Source organism: Myxine glutinosa, chromosome 1 (assembly GCF_964187855.1).
Source record: "Myxine glutinosa chromosome 1, kmMyxGlut1.1, whole genome shotgun sequence".
In the NCBI taxonomy this organism is placed as follows: domain Eukaryota; kingdom Metazoa; phylum Chordata; class Myxini; order Myxiniformes; family Myxinidae; genus Myxine; species Myxine glutinosa.
Window position 1 is genome coordinate 385,986,433 of NC_136261.1, and position 21,967 is coordinate 386,008,399.

At 42.1% G+C, this 21,967-nt stretch overlaps 1 protein-coding gene across 2 annotated transcripts in view; it reads left to right on the forward strand.

Annotated features, from left to right (window-relative positions):
- Window positions 1-822: 822 nt before the first annotated feature.
- Window positions 823-21,967, forward strand: part of LOC144889562 (zinc-binding protein A33-like) — a 97,249-nt gene continuing 76,104 nt past the window's right edge. The window contains exon 1 of one of the 2 annotated variants that reach the window (XM_078770266.1): window positions 823-873. The gene's annotated coding sequence lies outside the window, so the exon portion shown is untranslated. Of the gene's footprint in view, window positions 881-21,967 lie in introns of both variants that reach the window. The other variant, XM_078770267.1, reaches the window with a different exon arrangement.

Below are 21,967 nucleotides of genomic sequence, written 5' to 3' on the forward strand. Positions count from 1 at the left end.
CATTCGTGTGTACACGTGATGTATAAACCATCCAATCATTCATTCGTGTGTACACGTGATGTATAAACCTTCCAATCATTTATTCGTATGTATACGTGATGTATGTTTGCATCATTACTACTGTGCAACTTATGCAGTGCCACGTGGGTTTCATCAGGAATGTGTAATTTGATTAGGATGCCGGCGATCGCTTGCCTACTCTTGGCGAAGAACACCGTGGGGTCATTGGCGTTAACCAACTAATGCTAGCACACAGGACGCCCGGCTTTACGTCCATCCGAGGGACAAAGATGAACACATTGATGAATCACCTGCCTGCGAAACGAAACACCTGGACGGCAGTTTATACCTGGGTCGGAATTCGAACCCGGCCGTCCAGGGTTTAATCTACACATTTTGAAGATCTTTCTCCCGAATGAGTTCAGTTCAGGCTCCAATTGAACTTTCTGAACTCGAACATCGATCGGAGAAATGCGTGGATTGGGATTCGGGATTCGAGAATGATGTTTGTTTTGAGAAATGCTAATGAGATGAGAACGAGTTTGTTTATTAAACGGGGTAATCAGAGATAACGGGTTTAAAAGAAACGTTATCACATGAAAGGGTTTAAACCCCCACGGGATGGACCCTCATTCGGTTATTCTTTCACAAGTAAATAAACTTAAGGTGAAAAACTTGTTGAGAATCTAGATGATGGTATTAAAATAACCACGTGACGTGCTGAGAGACTCCAATACGCAGGAGATCGCGCCCTCGTTCTGCGAGACTGCGTCATCGCGTTTTCCATGACGTCACGGGAGTAAGGTCCGCACTATCACAATCTCATTTTGCGGAAGTGTTTACACAGTGTCTTTAACTTCATCAGCAGGAGAGGTAACGTGTGCGTACTCGTACTCGGGTTAAGGAATTATTATCACGATCAGGTTATTAAATGAATGAGAAATGTTGTACATTGATCGTGTTTGTTTCACTGTGGTACCGTAATAAAGGAGTGTTTAGAGTGAAGAGAGTGCGATCGGGAAGACTCGTGTGGTTCGACAGGATGACATCCGTTTCAGGGAGGAATGGGAACCAACTAATAGTCAGGGCCCTTAGGGATATTTTGGTTCAAATTCTTCCAAAAGCATCAAATTTGGCGCAGATGTTACCCATGCCATACTCTTTCGATTTTTGACGGGCGCCAAGGGCGGTATGATCCGGGGACCATACCGGTCCATCCCGCCATGTCACCTGACCTATGACGTCATAATTAGGATATGCATCCAATCACATGGCGTACTATAAGTGGTCAAAGTTCAAAATGAATCGATCGAAAAATGAAGGCAGGGATCCATTTTAAAGGTTTTCATAAAATCCAATATGGCCGCCAGGTCACATGACCTATGACGTCATATTTATGACATGTATACAATCATGTATACATGAACCCGGATCATGATCGCACAAAAATTAAACACAAGGATATGGCATACAGTTCATAAAACATCAAAATCCGTACCTTTGTAATTAGACTGATGAACTGCATATGCCTGAAAATTAGGAAATAGACATGTAAATATTTCCTCTAATTGTCAAAAATAAGGTCAGAGTTCGATTACCCAACCCAGAAACATAAAATGGTGAACCTCGTGTAAATCCTGACAAAAAACTCAAAAACTGACATGTTTGACTCAAAAATGACCTTTAAGATGACCTTGAGGGTTGACCTTGACCTCGAATCATCAAAATAACATAATAATTGGATTCCTCGACCTCGAAACCCCCTGAAAAGTGGTATCGTACATGATTCCAACCCTTTTGGTTATTTAACTGATTTTCCTCTAATCCGGGTGGCGGCCATTTAGTATTTCGCCAATATGGGGCCCCCGGGGGGGGGGGGGTGCCCGTCTTGGCGCCCGTCAAAAATCGAAAGAGTATGGCATGGGCAACATCTGGGCCAAATTTGGTGCTTTTGGAAGAATTTGAACCAAACGGCCCCAAAATATCCCTAAGGGCCCTGACTATAAAGAGTTCCTGGTTCATTGTAGTTTGTTGTTGTTGTTATTGTTATTGTTATTGTTGTTGTTGTTGTTATTGTTATTGTTGTTGATGAAGAAGAAGAACCAACAAATGAAAAATCGCTCCGAGAGCCACACTTGGCAAAAGAGATCAAAGTAGAATAGCAGTCAGTAGAGCATCCTTTTCACCCCAAAGATAGTTGGTGGTTGAATTCAATGATCTGATATGCAAATCATCTTCAAATTTTGAGTTAATAGGATGAAAATTGATAATTTTAGAAATTTGGCCTATGTTGACCTTTTGGCCGATGCTGATCTCAAAAAATCGTTGGTGGTTGCATTCAGTTAGCTGATATGAAAATCCCATTCAGATTTCAAGTCAATCGGATGAAAATTGAGGATTTTAGAGACTAGTGAGGTAACCGTGCTACGCACGGGTGGGAGGCCAGAAGTAAACAAACAATGCAGAAACGGCGAATGCTAAAGCATGAAAACAATAAATTCCACATTCCTGTAGCACCTTCAGTCGCACGTCAGACATGGACAGCAAGTTTGTGAAGGACTTCCATGAAAAACGTACCCGTTCGCAAACAAACGTGTATGTTTGTGCCATACCCAGTCAATGGCGAATCTGCATATGGCGATCCGTGAATTCACGTTTAGAATGTAATACCGTCACTGCATTTCGTCATTCACTTGAACTTGACATCTCTTTTTTTCATTCCAAACAACATAACTCCAATCACAAATTAAATAGCATTAATATATAAAATAAACTTTTAACAACATTCGTGACATAAACAAATATTTAAATCCTGAACGAACGGATAATCCTGTGAAGTTCCGTATGGTTGAGTGAATACAATTACTCATTCAAAATCGTAATTGTATTCACTCAATTCCAATCATCAATTGATACTTTAACAAAATACTGTTTTAAATGACGGTTGTATTGGGATATTATCAAACCAGCTCATTGCCATAATCGTCAACGTTGTTAATAATTATATTTGAAGAAGAAGAAGACGTTTTGGTCTCATCCATAACCATATACGTTTGCTCTATTATATAGAAGCTGAAATTGGAAAAACAATATAGCCTATTTTACTCCAGGGGGTCCCAGGAATACCCACTCAAAATATCGTTGCGATCGGTTCAGCCGTTTTTGCAGTACCTGGGAACGGACAGACAGATGGACATTTGGTGAATTATAGTAAGACGAGCAACAGTACCCGCCCTACGGGCGTGGCTTAAATTGGGAAGCCCAAATGAAAAGGTAAAATATCAGAAATTGAAGGCTTTTTATTTTAAATGATTCATATAAACATCCGTTGAATCATATCACACGCAAATCATCAAAATCTAAACAGTACATGGCTAAACAGTACATGGACGATCACGTACCATGTACGTCTCGCTCGCTCTCATGTTGTCCCGATAATGATCCTTCTGCAGGTTCACCGACGGAAACCTTGTTACGACTTTTACTTCCTCTAGACAGTTAAGTTCGCTCATCTTTTCGGTGCACTTGCACTAGCCGGGAACGGCCCCTGCAGGGGCTGATCCGAGGATCTCATCAAACCGTCCGATCGGTAGTAGTGACGGGCGGTGTGTACAAAGGGCAGGGACTTAATCAACTCGAGCTGATGACTCACGCTTACTGGGAATTCCTCGTTCGTGGGACACTGTCTCAAGCCCCAGTCCCCATCACGGATGGGGCTCAGCGGTTTACCCGAGCCTGACGCTGGCCCGTCCAGTGTAGCGCACGTGCGGCCCCGGACATCGAAGGGCATTAAACGTTCATTAAGCGTTCATTAAAGGATTACGAAACGAAAAACATTACGAAATTACGTTCACACCGTCACGTAAACACTACCATGAACACATACATCGTCACAACATCGTCACAATGAGAACATCGTCACAATGAACGTTATGCAAACGTGAATGTTATGTGGGAGACCAAACCGGAGAATGCTGGAGGCCAAAGCTGAAATTGGGAAAACTAAATAGCCTATTTTACTCCTGGAGATCCCACGATTACCCACCCAAAATATCTTTGCGATCAGTTCAGCAGTTTTTACGGTACCTTTGAACAGAAAGACAGACGGACATTTGGTGAATTATGGTAAGATCGTCACAATGAGAACATCGTCACAATGAACGTTATGCGAACGCGAATGTTATGCGGGAGTCCAAATCTGAGAATGCTGGAGACCAAAGCTGAAATTGGGAAAACTAAATAGCCTATTTTACTCCCAGGGGTCCCAGGATTACCCACCCAAAATATCTTTGCGATCGGTTCAGCAGTTTTTACTGTACCTTCAAACAGACAGACGGACATTTGGTGAATTATAGTAAGATTTGAAAAAAGTGGTTGAACTTTTCACCTAAAAAATATATAAGATTTTGTCGGACCACAAACTCTACCATTTGGTGAAGTTTCATGAAGATCGGTTTAAAATTGTGACCTGCTGGCAAATATAAGTGAGCGGACCGACAAACACACAAACCAGAGTGATCAACATGCTGGTCAAAAAAAAACATGACCAAAAGTCTAACAGTGGCGTATCCGGGCTTGCAAAATATTATAAACCACAAACACACATGATTTAACAACTTGCCTTTGCCTCTTGGAAGGCTAATCCAACTGAAGGCAATCTCAGTTCCTTCCACCAAGCTCGGAACAAGTGTGTGTTTACCCTCAGGAGTGCCAGGAAGCACTATCTCTCCTCACTCAAGAATTAACTCTCAAACCTGTCTCCTTCCTCCAAATCCTGGTGGCGTCTGGTCAAATCCGTTTCTGGTGTTTGTTCCCCCTCCATCCCCTCCCTTACCTCAAATGGCCACACATTTGACATCGCACGTGACAAAGCCGAATGCCTCAACTCTGTGTTTGCCTCAAAATCCTTAGTCCCAAACCCATCTCTCTCTGTTCCCACCTTTCCCAGTCGAACCCAACTGCTCCTGGACTCTGTGTCCTTCTCTCCTGACAAGGTGGAGGAGTTTTTGTCAAACCTCGACTCTGATTCTGCAACTGGACCAGATGGCATCAGCCCACGGGTCCTAAAATCCTGCTCTGCCGCTCTATCTCACCCTCTCTCTGTTCTTTTCACCCTATCTTTTGCTTAAGGTCATCTGCCAGCATCCTGGAAATCAGCAAACATTACCGCTTTACACAAAAAAGGTGCAAAAACAGATCCTTGCAACTACAGACCAATCAGCCTGCTCCCAATTATCAGCAAAGTCATGGAATCCATCATTGCTTCAGATATGAAATCTTTCCTCTTCTCCAATGGCTTGATCTCTGATCATCAATTTGGTTTCAGACCAGGTCACTCTACTCTGGACATGCTGCTTCTGCTGTCTCAACAATGGATGGAGGTCCTCAATGCCAAACAGGAAATCAGAGCTGTCTCCCTTGACATATCACGTGCCTTCGATACGGTTTGGCACCCAGCTCTGCTCACCAAACTCTCCTCCTATGGTATCCATGGAAATCTCCATGCATGGCTTGCGGACTTCCTCTCTGGTCGTAGTAAACGTGTGGCCCTGAATGGATTTCTCTCATCTCCCCTTCCTGTTCAGGCTGGAGTTCCCCAAAGCAGTGTGCTGGGCCCTGTGCTTTTTCTGGTCTTTATCAATGATCTCTCCGACTCTCTGGAAAATCCTCTCTATCTCTTTGCTGATGACTCCACTCTCTGCCGCTCCATTCCTCTTCCCTCAGATCGGCAGTCTGCAGCCTCCTCACTCTCTGAAGACCTGGACAAAATAACAGACTGGTCAAACAAGTGGAACATGTCTTTCAATCCTGACAAATCTCACACTCTTACTATGTCTCCCCGAAAAGATCGACTGGACAACCCTCCAATCTACTTTCTCAACAATCCTCTCCAAGAAGTTCTGTCGCTCAAGCTTTTGGGTCTCACTTTCTGCCATGATATTTCTTGGGAAAACCACATTTCCAAGCTGGCCTCCAAAGCCAGTCGCCGACTGGGCATCCTCCGTCGTGCGAAGTCCTTCCTAGGCACACCTGAGCTCCTCACCACATACAAGGCTTTCATCCACAGCTCAATGGAATACTGTTCTCCCCTATGGGCTGGTGCTCCTGCCTCACACCTGGCTCGGCTTCACGCTGTTGAATCCAAAGCTTTCAGAATCATTGGAATCTCCCGCGATGAAGCTATCTCTGAGGGCCTTTCACTCATTCACCGCAGGCAGGTAGGTGGTCTTTCTGTCTTCTACCGACTCCTCTCCGGCCTTTCTCCCCCAGCTCTCTCTCTGTGCTCTGTCCCCCAAATATTCCTACAGGTCGCACAAGATCTGCCAGCAACCCTCTGATGGTTAAACTGCCGAAATCTCGGCTCTCTGCTCACCTTCACTCTTTCATTCCTCTTTTCTCCCACCTCTGGAACAAACTCCCACACTCCCTTCAATCCCACTCCTCCCTCCAGGTCTTTAAAACAGCTGTTCACCACCATCTCTTATCTTCCCCCATCCAAAACCTTGATCTTTTCTACCCCCACTAATTCACCCCAGATCCACCTTGTTTGAAATTCCAACTTCTTTCCTGGAAGTCCTGGCAGTGTCCATATGTTTTATACCTCTCCCACCCCCCCCCCTTCCCATGCCTCCCCCCAAAGCCCTCTCCCTCCCACAGATCTCTCGATGTCTCCATGTCTCTCGGTCCCTGCTCTCAAATGTTGTGTTTGTCTCCTTCCCCCTCTCTCCCCATCTTGTCTACCGCTCCCGATGTTATTTGTTTTATGTGTCTGTTTGTCTTTCTGTGTGATTAATGTTCGCTCTTTCACGAGCCTCGATCTTGTATACAAAAAAAAAAAGAAAAAAAAAAGAAGCTTTTTAAACAGTCGCAAATGCTGTTCATAACATTAAACAAAGAAATTTGGAGGAATCCAGACATCCATGAGGTAAGTTTTACTTACAGATCTGAGCGAAGATCTACTGTATTCTATATACCCTACAAGAGGTTGGAGGTGTGCTCATTTACCAAACTGTTAGCTGGCGCTTGCTAAGCCAGCCATTCCTTAAGGGTTTTGAATGGAGTGCTTGATCGAATGCTTAAACCACTTGGTGATCTCTCCACAAGAAACTTGGTAAATGAACGCACACCAAATGTTCTTGAGACCCTATCACAGAGAGACTGTAATCTATATACGCCAAAGAGGAATGACCTTTCCTGCCGCTCTCGAAGTGAGCGGGTGTTTACGCCGTAATGACATCATATACGTAATGACGTAGCATGACGGCCGGACACAAAACTACCGCTGCTTTAATATATATATATTATATAAGATATATATTTAACCTCCAGTAACGTTGCAGTCACTACAAAGGAATTAGTGTTACGATTAGATTCACTATCATAATAACGTTATGTTATTATTACGAAAATTATATTATTTAAAAAGAAAACGAGGTGAATTCCTTACTTCTGCTTTTGCACCGCTTCAATCCATCAACTTTCTATTCAAGACATTGGGATTAAAGTTTATGTTTATATTTACTATAATATTATTATTATTACTCCGAAAACGATACTACTGAAACAATACCACTGTATTAAGAAACCTTGGTTTAATTTGTCTGAAGCGGAAGGTGAGGCATGGAGCCTAAGGCCTATACATACCATATCGTTGGAAGAGACGTAACGCCGATGCTTTCGATATTTGATAGTCATTTTAACAATCGGTTTGTTTGTGTTTCACACTGAATGAAAAACAGGTAGAGCGTGGCGATTGTGATATATGACAGGTTCGATAATATGTTCGGCATTAACGGCATATAAATCAAAATGCCGGTGCATGGAGAGTCGGCCGCCGTACCGCCGTAATGACATCAGACGTAATCACATCACCCTGTCATATGACCAAATTCTCAGCTCTGATTTGTATACCTTTGAGGGGACATACATACATACAAACATACAAATATACATACATACATACATACATGCAGACGGACAAACACTGTTCTAGACGGCTCTGCCTGATGGGCTACGCCGTAAAAAAATTGCCAAGTAATAAATGTATAATGTGAAGATATCAGTTGTTATGAGATTCCAGTTATTACCTCCGCCACCAAAGATGGATGGAGGTTATGTTTTCACCCCTGTCTGTCTGTCCATTAGTCTGTCCGTTTGTGAACAAAATATCTCCAAATGTTGTCGACGGATTCGGACGAAATTTGGCAGAGAGGTAGTGCATGTGACAAGGACGAAATGATTAGAATTTGGTGATTCGGATCTGGCTACGAGAATTTTTAAAGTAATACTTCACCATTGGGAAATATGGCCAACCAGGCGGAGGTATGTTCTCTACTGAGTGCCGTTGTAGTTCATTCATGATAACATCACAATGTGAACATGGACAGAGAAAGGAATGAAATTGTATTCCACAAAAGATGATTTCCGGATAATCCTGAACTTTCCACAGTCTCACAATATACTTATTCAGAACTACATTACAATCTCATAACCTTCACGTGTTAAACTATTACAAAGTGGATCAGCTGGTGGGGTGAGGGTGGGTAACCAATGTACAGCTGGTAGACAGTTGTGTTGGTCACGTGCTCCCTGGGCGAGTGACCAATGTACAGCTGGTGGTTGTGTTGGCCACGTGCTCAATGGGGAGTAACCAATGTACAGCTGGTAGTTGTGTTGGTCACGTGCTCCATCGGGAGTAACCAATGTACAGCTGGTAGTTGTGTTGGTCACGTGCTCCCTGTGCGAGTAACCAATGTTCAGCTGGTAGTTGTGTTGGTCATGCGCTCCATGGGGAGTAACCAATGTACAGCTGGTAGTTGTGTTGGTCACGTGCTCCATGGGGAGTAACCAATGTACAACTGGTAGTTGTGTTGGTCATGTGCTCCCTGTGTGAGTAACCAATGTACAGTTGGTAGTTGTGTTGTTCATGTGCTCCCTGGGCGAGTAACCAATGTACAGCTGGTAGTTGTGTTGGTCACGTGCTCCATGGGGAGTAACCAATGTACAGCTGGTAGTTGTGTTGGTCAGGTGCTCCCTGGGCGTTTAGCCAATGTACAGCTGGTAGTTGTGTTGGTCACATGCTCCCGGGGCGGGTAACCAATGTACAGCTGGTAGTTGTGTTGGTCACGTGCTCCCCAGGCGAGTAACCAATGTACATCTGGTAGTTGTGTTGGTCACATGCTCCCTGGGCGTTTAACCAATGTACAGCTGGTAGTTGTGTTGGTCACGTGCTCCCTGGGCGTTTAACCAATGTACAGCTGGTAGTTGTGTTGGTCACATGCTCCCTGGGTGGGTAACCAATGTACAGCTGGTAGTTGTGTTGGTCACGTGCTCCATGGGGAGTAACCAATGTACAGCTGGTAGTTGTGTTGGTCAGGTGCTCCCTGGGCGTTTAGCCAATGTACAGCTGGTAGTTGTGTTGGTCACATGCTCCCGGGGCGGGTAACCAATGTACAGCTGGTAGTTGTGTTGGTCACGTGCTCCCCAGGCGAGTAACCAATGTACATCTGGTAGTTGTGTTGGTCACATGCTCCCTGGGCGTTTAACCAATGTACAGCTGGTAGTTGTGTTGGTCACGTGCTCCCTGGGCGTTTAACCAATGTACAGCTGGTAGTTGTGTTGGTCACATGCTCCCTGGGTGGGTAACCAATGTACAGCTGGTAGTTGTGTTGGTCACGTGCTCCCCAGGCGGGTAACCAATGTACATCTGGTAGTTGTGTTGGTCACGTGCTTCCTGTGCAAGTAACCATTGTACAGGTCGTAGTTGTGTTGGTCAAGTGCTCCCTGGGCGATTAACCAATGTTTGGGGCACGACCTCCTGTGATTGGGACGTTAGTTCCGGTCACGACTTCCTGTGGTTGAGTATGTTAGTTCAGAGCTTTGTTTGGAGCACGACCTCCTGTGATTGGGGATGTTAGTTCGGGTCACGACTTCCTGTGGTTGAGTATGTTAGTTCAGAGTTTTGTTCGGCGCACAACCTCTTGTGATTGGGGATGTTAGTTCAGGGCTATGTTCGGGGCATGACCTCTTGTGGTTTGGGATGTTAGTTTGAGGTTGTGTTCGTGGCATGACCTCCTGTGGTTTGGGATGTTAGTTCAGGGCTATGTTGGGGGCACGACCTCCTGTGGTTTGGAATGATAGTTTGAGGTTGTGTTCGTGGCACGACCTCCTGTGGTTTGTGATGATAGTTCAGGGCTATGTTCGGGGCACGACCTCCTGTGGTTTGGGATGATCGTTTGAGGTTGTGTTCGGGGCACGACCTCCTGTGGTTTCGGATGTTAGTTCAGGGCTATGTCCGGGGCACGACCTCCTGTGGTTTGGGATGATAGTTTGGGGTTGTGTTCAGGGCACGACCTCCTGTGGTTTGGGATGTTAGTTCAGGGCTATGTTTGGGGCACGACCTCCTGTGGTTAGGGATGATAGTTTTAGGTTGTGTTCGTGGCATATCCTCCTGTGGTTGGGGATGATAGTTTGAGGTTGTGTTTGGGGCATGACATCCTGTGATTGGGGATGTTAGTTTGAGGTTGTGTTCGTGGCGCGACCTCCTGTGGTTTGGGATGTTAGTTCAGGGCTATGTTCGGGGCACGACCTCCTGTGGTTAGGGATGATAGTTTGAGGTTGTGTTCATGGCTCGACCTCATGTGGCTTGGGATGTTAGTTCAAGGCAATGTTCGGGGCATGACCTCCTGTGGTTTGTGATGATAGTTTGAGGTTGTGTTTGTGGCACGTCCTCCTGTGGTTGGGGATGATAGTTTGCGGTTTTGTTTGGGGCATGACATCCTGTGATTGGGGATGTTAGTATGAGGTTGTGTTTGGGGCATGACCTCCTGTGGTGTGGGATGTTTGTTTGAGGTTGTGTTCGTGGCACGACCTCCTTTGGTTTGGGATGTTAGTTCAGGGCTATTTTCCTGGGCACGGCCTCCTGTGGTTAGGAATGATAGTTTGATGATGTGTTTGGGGCATGACATTCTGTGATTGGGGATGTTAGTTCACGTCACGACCTCCTGTGGTTGAGTATGTTAGTTCAGGGTTATGTTTGGGGTGTGTTACGGATTTGTCACTTCCGTCTTTGTGGTTGTCATCCACTTGAAGCATTTTTAGTTTCATGTACTATTATTGTTAAAGTTTGAGTGTGAAATGGAGATAACTGTCTTCAAAGGTAAAAAATAATGTCTCAGAAGGAAAACGAGATGGGTGACGGGGAAAACGGAAGAAGAAGAGGAGGCGGGCGAGCGGATCGAGTGAGATCGGGAAAGGAAGGCCTATCTGCTTCGAGAGGTCGAGCGGATGCTGGTGGACATTGGTCACGAGCGAATATTGGTTTCCCCGGGAAAGGGATTCCTGTGACAGTGTAGTTATTACTGTGGCAAATACACCTGTGTGACGGGTTTTGCTTTTGGTTCCGAAAGTGAATCATCGCTGGAGAGCAGGTATGCCTCCATTACCTGCCCATCCGCCATTTCACCTCGCACAGCCATTTCACCTCACACCAGCCATTCACCTGGTTCTCGTGTGTGTCGTGGATTTCGTTTGGGAACTCGCGGTTCTCCGCTTGGGAGCCGCTGATCATTCATGTCAGCGTCATTGTCTGGTGAACCGAAGGTGTGAATTCCCAGTCGCCTTTTGGGTGAACGTTTACCAGACCGATGTCGGCCCGACACCTCACCAAGCGGCTCTTCTGCAGCGTCGACTGTGAGCCGTTCTGGGTTCAGGTCTCAGTACGACCTTTTCTTCTGATCGCGAGAGCCAAGGGGATCGACTTTGGCCTGGTATCGTGACACAGTGACTTTGGGGGATGTTACCGATTGCTCTAGTGGCAATACCGTGAGTTATTGATTCAGGAAACTGGTGGTACCATCATAGAAATTATATGGTGTTTACTGTGCAAGTGAGGTTTTCTTGTACGTGTGTTACTTGTTATTATTGTGTGGTTTTAAAACAATACTTGGTTTTTGTAACAATTGATTGGTGTGGTTTCACCATAGGTCATTAGCACACATAATAGCACATCTTTCTGCCATGACTCCTATCGGGGCTCGGAGGAACACCGTGGCTGGGGTTTGGGGAGGAGCACGTAACAGGTGTTATTACTTTCACCAAAGAAGGGGGACGTAGCTTGTGTTTCTTCACCATTTACCTGCCCAAAAGCAGGGTGTTATTACTTTCACCAAAGAAGGGGGACGTAGCTTGTGTTTCTTCACCATTTACCTGCCCAAAAAAGTAATCTTCACCTTCACCATTTACCTGCCTGCGTAATTCATAAGTGAAACACCAGCGCAGTCATCTTCGGAGACTTCCAATCACCCCTTTTAGGATGAGCACTCCTGAAATAATGAAGATTACTTTAGGAAAAAATATTCACCTCGTTGCAGAATATCTGTGTCTGGAACAATAATCTGAAACTATACTACACTCAAAACGATACTCTGAGGTTTCTGAACTTCAGACCAGACCTTGGCGGGTTAAACCAGTTTTATGAGTGCACAACCGTCCCTCTTCCCTCAGAGCATATTTATGGTGGCCCAATTCTATTTGTCTGAAGGCCTTTGAGCTTCTACATATATATATATATATATATATATATATATATATATATATATATATATAGCATGACATATCAAACTATTCAGCCTGGAGGAGGTATGCTCTCAACCGAGTGTTGTTCTAATTGTGGATTGTACTGTTTTTAATATTGTTAATGGGGTTTGGTCAGGTTTTTGAGTTGGATCTGTGGGTGGTGTCGAGGAAAATATCAGTCCTCACGGGGTTGAATATGAAGTGTTTAATTACTCGGGGACATTGTCAGAAACCAAAGCAATTACAAGAGAACCAGCACAATCATACAACAGTTAGCACATCAGGATCAATGTCTAGATTAATTCTCCTTGAGTTCGGTCTTGTATAGGAGTTTTCTACAATAGAATGGGATTAGAGGATTTGCAGGTGTGGGGTGGGTGAATGTAGGGCATTAGCCACCTTATCTCTTTTGAGGTGATGTTTGCGTCAACCCTGCACCATGAAGAATCAAAGGAAATCGTGTAAGAATGTCACGATAGGACAAGACGTCAAAGAGAGAGGAGGAGTCTTGTCAGAATTCAGGACTACCCCTGATTGTTAGTGTCTCATTCTCGAGTTCCCTCATACAAAATATTTCACTCAGCCAAAGGTTGTTTACCATCTGTGTTGTAAGCATTGCACTCTGCGTCCTAGTCCAAGGTTTAGTGACATTCTTCTGTTTCTCCTCCTGACACTGTGTCTCCTTTGTATTATTTCATTATTATACTGTCCTTTTGACCTACATATTTAGCCTAAGCTTATGTATATAATATGTCCCTCAATTCAAATAATAATAACTTCTAATTACCTTTGTTATACTGATTACATAAGGAATACTAGAACAGCACTCAGTAGAGAGCATACCTCCGCCTGGTTGGCCATATTACTCAATGGTGAAGAATCACTTAAAAAATTAAATAATTCTCATATCCGAATCCATATACAGATCTTCACCAAAATCGAATCGATTCTTCTTTGTCACACGCACAACCAGTCCACCAAGTTTCGTCCAAATCCATCCATAACGTTTTGAGAAATCCTGCTATGTGTCGTTTTTGGCCCTATATCCCAATGGTGAAGAATCACTTAAAAAATTCTCGTAGCCGGATCCGAATCCAGATCTTCACCAAAATCTAATCATTTCGTCCTTGTGACATACGCTACATCTCTGCCAAATTTCGTCGGAATATGTCCACAACTATTTGAGATATTTTGTTCACAAACAAACAAACAAACAGACAAACATTAAGACGTCATGCACATCACGATACTTGCAAAATCCACCCCCCTCACCCCCCAAAAAGAGGATGCCATTGATCCATCTATTTGTCAATTTCATCGATATAAAAATTGACGATCTTGATCAAAGCTCGGGTTAATAGCATGAAAAGTGACGATTTTTCAGATGATAAATTGATGATTTTGGAAGTTTGACCTTGAGTTGACTTTTGACCTCAAAAATAGTTTGTTTCCCAATATAGTGACTCAATATACAAATGCTGTTTAATTTTTGGATGAAAATTGATTATTTTAGAAGTTTGACCTTGAGTTGACCATTGACCTTTTGACCGAAATAATTTGTTGGTTTCCCAATTCAGTGACTAAATATACAAATGTTCTTCAATTTTCAAGTCAATCAGATGGAAATTGATGGTTTTTCAGATGAAAAATATTGATTTTGGAAGTTTGACCTTGAGTTGACCTTTGACCTTTTGACCTCAAAAAGAGTAGGTTTTCCTATTTAGTGACTCAATGTGCAAATGCTGTTAAATTTTCAAGTCAACAATGGAATACTGCTCTCCCCTCTGGGCTGGTGCTCCTGCCTCACACCTAGCTCGTCTTCACGCTGTTGAAAGCAAAGCATTCAGAATCATTGGAATCTCCCGCGATGAAGCTAACTCCAAGGGCCTCTCACTCACTCACCGCAGACAGGTTGGTGGTCTTTCCGTCTTCTACCGACTCCTTTGTGGCTTTGCCCCCCCAGCACTCTCTGGGCTCTGTCCCGCAAATATTCCTACAGGTCGCACAAGATCTGCCTGCAACCCTCTTATGGTTAAACTGCCAAAATCAAGACTCTCTGCTCACCTTCACTCCTTCATTCCTCTTTTCTCTCGCCTCTGGAACAAACTCCCTCACTCTCTTCAATCCCACTCCACCCTCCAGGTCTTTAAAACAGCTGTTCACCACCATCTCTTATCTTCCCCCATCCAAAACCTTGATCTTTTCTATCCCCGATAATTTCACCCCAATTCCACTTTTTGAAATACCAACTTCTGTCCTGGAAGTCCTTGGTGTCCTTGTGTTTTATACTTCTCCACACCCCCCCCCCCACCCTTCCCACGCCTCCTCCCCCCAAGCCCTCTCCCTCCCACACATCTCCCACACATCTCCCTGCTCTTAAATGTTGTGTGCTCTCAAGTGTTTGTGTGCTTCCCATTCTCTTGTCTTCCGCTCCCTCTTTTTATATATTTTGTTTGTCTGGTTGATTTGTTTGTGAAGTAAATGTCAGCTCTTTCACAAGCCTCGATTCAGTACACACAAAAAAAAAAAAAATCGGATGAAAATTGATGGTTTTTCAGATGAAAATTGATGTTTTTTGAAGTTTGACCTCGAGTTGACCTTTGACCTTTTGACAAAAATCGTTGGTTTTTAAATTTAGTGACTCAATATACAAATGGTGTTCAATTTTCAAGTCAATCGGATTAAAAATGGCAATTTTAGAAATTCGACCTCCAGATGACCTTTGAACTTTGACCTCAGAATCAATAGGCCTCGCAATTGAGACGACCTCTACAAATTATTGAAGTTTCGTTATGATCGGTTTAGAATTCGGACCTGTAGGGCAGTGAAAAATAGACAAACAAACAAACAAGAAGACGTCATGCAGAGCATGATACTTGCAAAATCCGCCCCCAACCCCCAAGAAAAAAAATTCCATTGATGCAGCAAATTGTCCATTTCATCAAGATTAAAATTGACAATCTTGATCAAAGCTCGGGTCAACAGTAAGAAAAGTGACGATTTTTCAGATGAAAAATGATGAATTTGGAAGGTTGACCTTGAGTTGACCTTTGACCTATTGACCTCAAAAATAGTTAGTTTCCCTATTTAGTGACAATGTGCAAATGCAAAAAAATAGTTAGTTTCCCTATTTAGTGACAATGTGCAAATGCTTTTCAATTTTCAAGTCAATCGGATGAAAATTGAGGATTTTAGAAAGTTGGCCTATGTTGACCTTTTGTCCTATGTTGACCTCGAATATAGTTGGTGGTTGAATTCAGTGACCATATATGTGAATCCTCTTAAAATTTCAAGTCGATCAAATGAAAATTGGTGATTTTAGGAATTCGGCCAATGTTGACCTTTTGGCCTATGTTTACTTAAAATATAATTTATGGTTGAATTCAGTGACCAGATATGCAAGTCCTCTTCAAATTTCAAGTAAATTGGATGAAAATTGAAAATTTTAGAAATGTGGCCTATGTTGACCTTTTGGCCTATGTTGACCTCAAATATACTTGGTGGTTGAATTCAGTGACCAGATATGCAAGTCCTCTTCAAATGTCAAGTCAATCGGATGAAAATTGAGGATTTTACAAATTTGGCCTTTGTTGACCTTTTGGCTTATTTTGACCTCAAATATACTTGGTGGTTGAATTCAGTGACCATATATATAAATCCTCTTAGAATTTCAACTCAATCAAATGAAAATTAGTGATTTTAGAAATTCAGCCCATGTTGACCTTTTGGCCTATGTTCACCGAAAATATAATTTGTGGTTGAATTCAGTGACCAGATATGCAAGTCATCTTCAAATTTCAAGTCAATTGGATGAAAATTGAGGATTTTAAAAATTTGGCCTATGTTGATCTTTTGGCCTATGTTGACCTTTTCGCCTATGTTGACCTCAAAAATACTTGGTGGTTGAATTCAGTGACCACATATGTAAGTCTTCTCCAAAGTTCAAGTCAAATGGATGAAAATTGAGGATTTTAGAAATGTGGCCTATGTTGACCTTTTGGCCTATGTTGACCTCAAATATACTTGGTGGTTGAATTCGGTGACCACATATGCAAGTCCTCTTCAAATTTCAAGTCAATCGGATGAAAATTGAGGATTTCGGAAATTTGACCTTTGTTGATCTTTTGGCCTATGTTGACCTTTTGGCCTATGTTGACCTCAAAAATACTTGGTGGTTGAATTCAGTGACCAGTTATGCAAGTCCTCTTCAAATTTCAAGTAAATCGGATTTAAAATGGCGATTTTAGAAATTTGACCTCCAGGTGACCTTTGACCTTTGACCTCAAAATCAGTAGTCTTCTCAATTGGTACGACCTATGCAACTTGGTGAAGTTTTGTGACGATCGGTTTCGAATTGTGACCTGTAGGCCGGTGACAAACAGACAAACGGATCAAAAATCGGTCTCATGCCGGAATGTACTTTTTTATCGGCCATTTTTGACAAATATGGCGGCCGAATCACGTGACCGATGACATCATCATTGTTTGTTTTCTAAACTAATTTATTCCGAGATTATGCTCAATAAATTTCATCTTGATCGGATGAAGTTTTGTACTTGTCAAATTATGACGTCATAATGGAGGCACCTATGACATCATCATTAACATATTTTATTCCCCATAGAGTGTTCTTTACAATGAGCCATGTCCCAATTTTTTTTCCATTCAGCACTTTCAGAGATATAGAGGTGCAAATTTTTTGGTTTTTCCAAGATGGCAGCCGAACCATGTGACCGATGACGTCATCATTCTTTTTTTTTCTCCACCAGTTTATGCCGACTTGGCGCTCAAGAAATTGTATCTTGCTTGGATGAAGTTTTGTACTTGTCGAATTATCGAATTATGACATCATAATGGAGGCCTTGGGCCAAGAGAGTTAAAAATTGGGCACAATCTATTCCAAGGCAAGACAAATATGTGTGTGAAGTATGGCGATTATATGTGCCACGGTGTAGACATAGTACTGCGCACAGACAGACAGACAGACAAACAGACAGACCAACCAACCAACATACTTGCTGGAATCTTTTCCGGCAAGTAACCAACCAACATACTTGCCGGAATTTTTTCCGGCAAGTAACAAACAGATGAAAAATCACTCCTAGAGCGACACTTGGCAAAACAGAACAAAGTAGAATGGCACTCAGGACAGCATCCTTTTGACCTCAAAAATATTTGGTGGTTGAATTCAGTTGGCCGATATGAAAATCCTATTCAAATTTCAAATCAATCGGATGAAAATTGAGTATTTTAGAAATGTGAAAAAGTGGTTGACCTTTGGCCTATGTTGACCTTTTCGCCTGCTGATCGCAAAATAGTTAGTGGTTCAATTCAGTTAGCTGAAATTAAAATCCTATTCAAATTTCAAGTCAATCGGATGAAAATTGAGGATTTTAGAAATTTGGCCTATGTTGATATTTTGGCCTATGTTGACCTTTTGGCCTATGTTGACCTCAAAAATACTTGTTGGTTGAATTCAGTGACCAGATGTGCAAGTCCTCTTCAAATTTCAAGTCAATCGGATGAAAATGGAGGATTTTAGAAATTTGGCCTATGATGACCTTTTGGCCGATGTCGACCTCAATAATACTTGGTGGTTGAATTCACTGACCAGATATGCAAGACCTCTTCAAATTTCAAGTCAATCGGATGAAAATTGAGGATTTTAGAAATTTAGCAAAGTTGGTGGGTGACCTTTGGCCTAAGTTGACATTCTTGCTTTTGACCAACTTTACCATTTGGTAAAGTTTCGTGAAGATCGGTTGAAAATTGTGACCTGTTGGCCAGTGACAAACAAATGGACAGACAGACAGACAGACAGGCAAAACCACAAACGCAACCGATCAATATACTTGAAAAATCTTCGATTTTGCAAGTAACAAACAAGAAGACGTCATGCGGAGCACGATACTTGCAAAAATCCCCCCCCCCCCCCCCTCCAAAAGGTTTTCCATTGATACAGCAAATTGTCTATTTCATGAAGATTAAAATTTACGATCTTGATCAAAGCTCATAAAACAGGATGAAAAGTGACGATTTTTCAGATGAAAAATGGTGATTTTGTAAGTTTGACCGTGAGTTGACCTTTGACCTTTTGACCTCAAAACTAGTTGGTTTTCCTATTTAGTGAAACAATGTGCAAATGCTGTTCAATTTCCAAGTCAATCGGATGAAAATTGACGGTTTTTCAGATGAAAATTGATGATTTTTAAAAATTGACCTTGAATTGACCTTTGACCATTTGACCTCAAAAAATGTTAATTTCCCAATTTAGTGACTCAATATACAAATGCTATTCAATTTTCAAGTAAATCGGATTTAAAATGGCGATTTTAGAAATTTGACCTCCAGGTGACCTTTGACCTCAAAATCAATAGCCTTCTCAATTGGTACAATCTATACAACCTGGTGAAGTTTCGTGACAATCGGTTTCGAATTGTGACCTGTAGGCCGGTGACAAACAGACAAACAGATCAAAAATCGGTCTCATGCCGGAATGTACTTTTTATCGGCCATTTTGGACAAATTTGGCGGCCGAACCCCTTGTCCGATGACGTCATCATTATTTGTTTTCTTAACTAATTTATTCCGAGATTATGCTCAAGAAATTTCATCTTCATCGGATTAAGTTTTGTACTTGTCGAATTATGACATCATAATGGAGGCAAATATGACATCATCATTAACATATTTTATTCCCCATGGAGAGTTCTTTTCAATGAGCCATGTCAAAAAAAATTCTATTCAGCACTTTCGGAGATATAGAGGTGCAAAGTTTTTCGGTTTTTCCAAGATGGCGGCCAAGCCATGTGACTGATGACGTCATCATTATTTTTTTTTTCTCCACCAGTTTATGCCGACATGGCACTCAAGAAATTGCATCTTGATTGGATGAAGTTTTGTACTTGTCGAATTATCGAATTATGACGTCATAATGGAGGTTTTGGGCCCAGATCGTAAAAAATTGGGCACAGTCTGTTCCAGAGCAAGACAAATATGTGTGTAAAGTATGGCGATTCTAGTGCAACGATGTAGACATAGTACTGCACACAAACAAACAGACAGACAAACAGATGAAAAATCGGTCAGAGACAGAGGACTTGCCGGGATGTACTTTTTTTTTTTGATTTTCCAACCACTCCCCGCCATCACGGTCGTCTCTCCAACGCACAATCCCACGAGATATGCGGAAAGGACAACCCAAAACCAATTATCTTTTTAATATTTGCCCTTGTTTAGGCTTTTGTGTTAAAACAAATATGGCGGCCGATCCACGTGACCGATGATGTCATCATTATTTGTTTTCTAAACTAATTTATTCCTCGATTACGCTGAAGAAATTTCATCTTGATCGGATGAAGTTTGTACTTGTCGAATTATGACGTCATAATAGAGGCACCTATGACATCATCATTAACATATTTTATTCCCCATGGAGAGTTCTTTGCAATGAGCCATGTCTCAATAATTTCTATTCAGCACTTTCAGAGATAAAGAGGTGCAAAGTTTTTCGGTTTTTCCATGATGGCGGCTGAACCAGTCGACCGATGACGTCATCATTATTTATTTATTTCCTCCACCAGTTTATGTCGACATTGCGCTCAAGAAATTGCATCTTGATCGGATGAAGGTTTGTACTTGTCGAATTATCAAATTATCACGTCATAATGGAGGCCTTGGGCCGAGAGAGATAAAAATTGGGCACAGTCTATTCCAGGGCAAGACAAATATGTGTGTAAAGTTAGGCGATTCTATGTGCAACGATGCAGACGTAGTGTTGTGCACAAACAGACAAACAGACAAACCAACCGAACAACATACTTGCCAGAATCCTTTCCGGCAAGTAATGAAAAATCGGTCAGAGAATGAGGACTTGCCATAATGTACTTTTTTATCGGCCATTTTTGACAAATATGGCGGCCGAATCACGTGACCGATGACATCATCATTGTTTGTTTTCTAAACTTATTTATTCCGAGATTATGCTCAAAAAATTTCATCTTGATCGGATGAAGTTTTGTACTTTTCAAATTATGACATCATAATGGAGGCACCTATGACATCATCATTAACATATTTTATTCCCCATAGAGTGTTCTTTACAATGAGCCATGTCCCAATTTTTTCCATTCAGCACTTTCAGAGATTTAGAGGTGCAATTTTTTTGTTTTTTCCAAGATGGCGGCCGAACCACTTGACCGATGACGTCATCATTCTTTTTTTTTCTCCACTAGTTTATGCCGACTTGGCGCTCAATAAATTGTATCTTGCTTGGATGAAGTTTTGTACTTGTCGAATTATCGAATTATGACGTCATAATGGAGGCCTTGGGCCAAGAGAGTTAAAAATTGGGCACAATCTATTCCAAGGCAAGACAAATATGTGTGTGAAGTATGGCGATTATATGTGCCACGGTGTAGATGTAGTACTGCGCACAGACAGACAAACAAACAGACAGACAGACAGACCAACCAACCAACATACTTGCTGGAATCTTTTCCGGCAAGTAACCAACCAACATACTTGCCGGAATTTTTTCCGGCAAGTAACAAACAGATGAAAAATCACTCCTAGAGCGACACTTGGCAAAACAGAACAAAGTAGAATGGCACTCAGGACAGCATCCTTTTGACCTCAAATATATTTGGTGGTTGAATTCAGTTGGCCGATATGAAAATCCTATTCAAATTTCAAATCAATCGGATGAAAATTAAGGATTTTAGAAATGTGAAAAAAGTGGTTGACCTTTGGCCTATGTTGACCTTTTCGCCTGCTGATCGCAAAATAGTTAGTGGTTCAATTCAGTTAGCTGAAATGAAAATCCTATTCAAATTTCAAGTCAATCTGATTAAAATTGAGGATTTTCGATATTTGAAATTGTTGTTGACCTTTGGCCTATGTTGACCTTTTGGCTTATGCTGATCTCAAAAATTGTTGGTGGTTGAATTCAGTTAGCCGATATGTAAATCCTCTTCAAATTTCAAGTCAATCGGATGAAAATTGAGGATTTTATAAATTTGAAAAAGTGGTTGACCTTTGGCCTATGTTGACCTTTTGGCCTGTGCTGATCGCAAAATAGTTAGTGGTTCAATTCCAGTTAGCTGAAATGAAAATCCTATTCAAATTTCAAGGCAATCGGATGAAAATTGAGGATTTTAGAAATGTGAAAAAGTGGTTGACCTATGGCCTATGTTGACCTTTTCATCTTTTGACCTCAAATACATTTAGAATTTTGTCGGACCACGAACTCTACTATTTGGTGAAGTTTCGTGAAGATCAGTTTAAAATTGTGACCTGTAGGCAAGTATAAATGAATGGACAGACAAAAACACAAATGAAAAATCACTCAGAGTGACACTTGGAAACACAGAACAAAGTAGAATGGCACTCA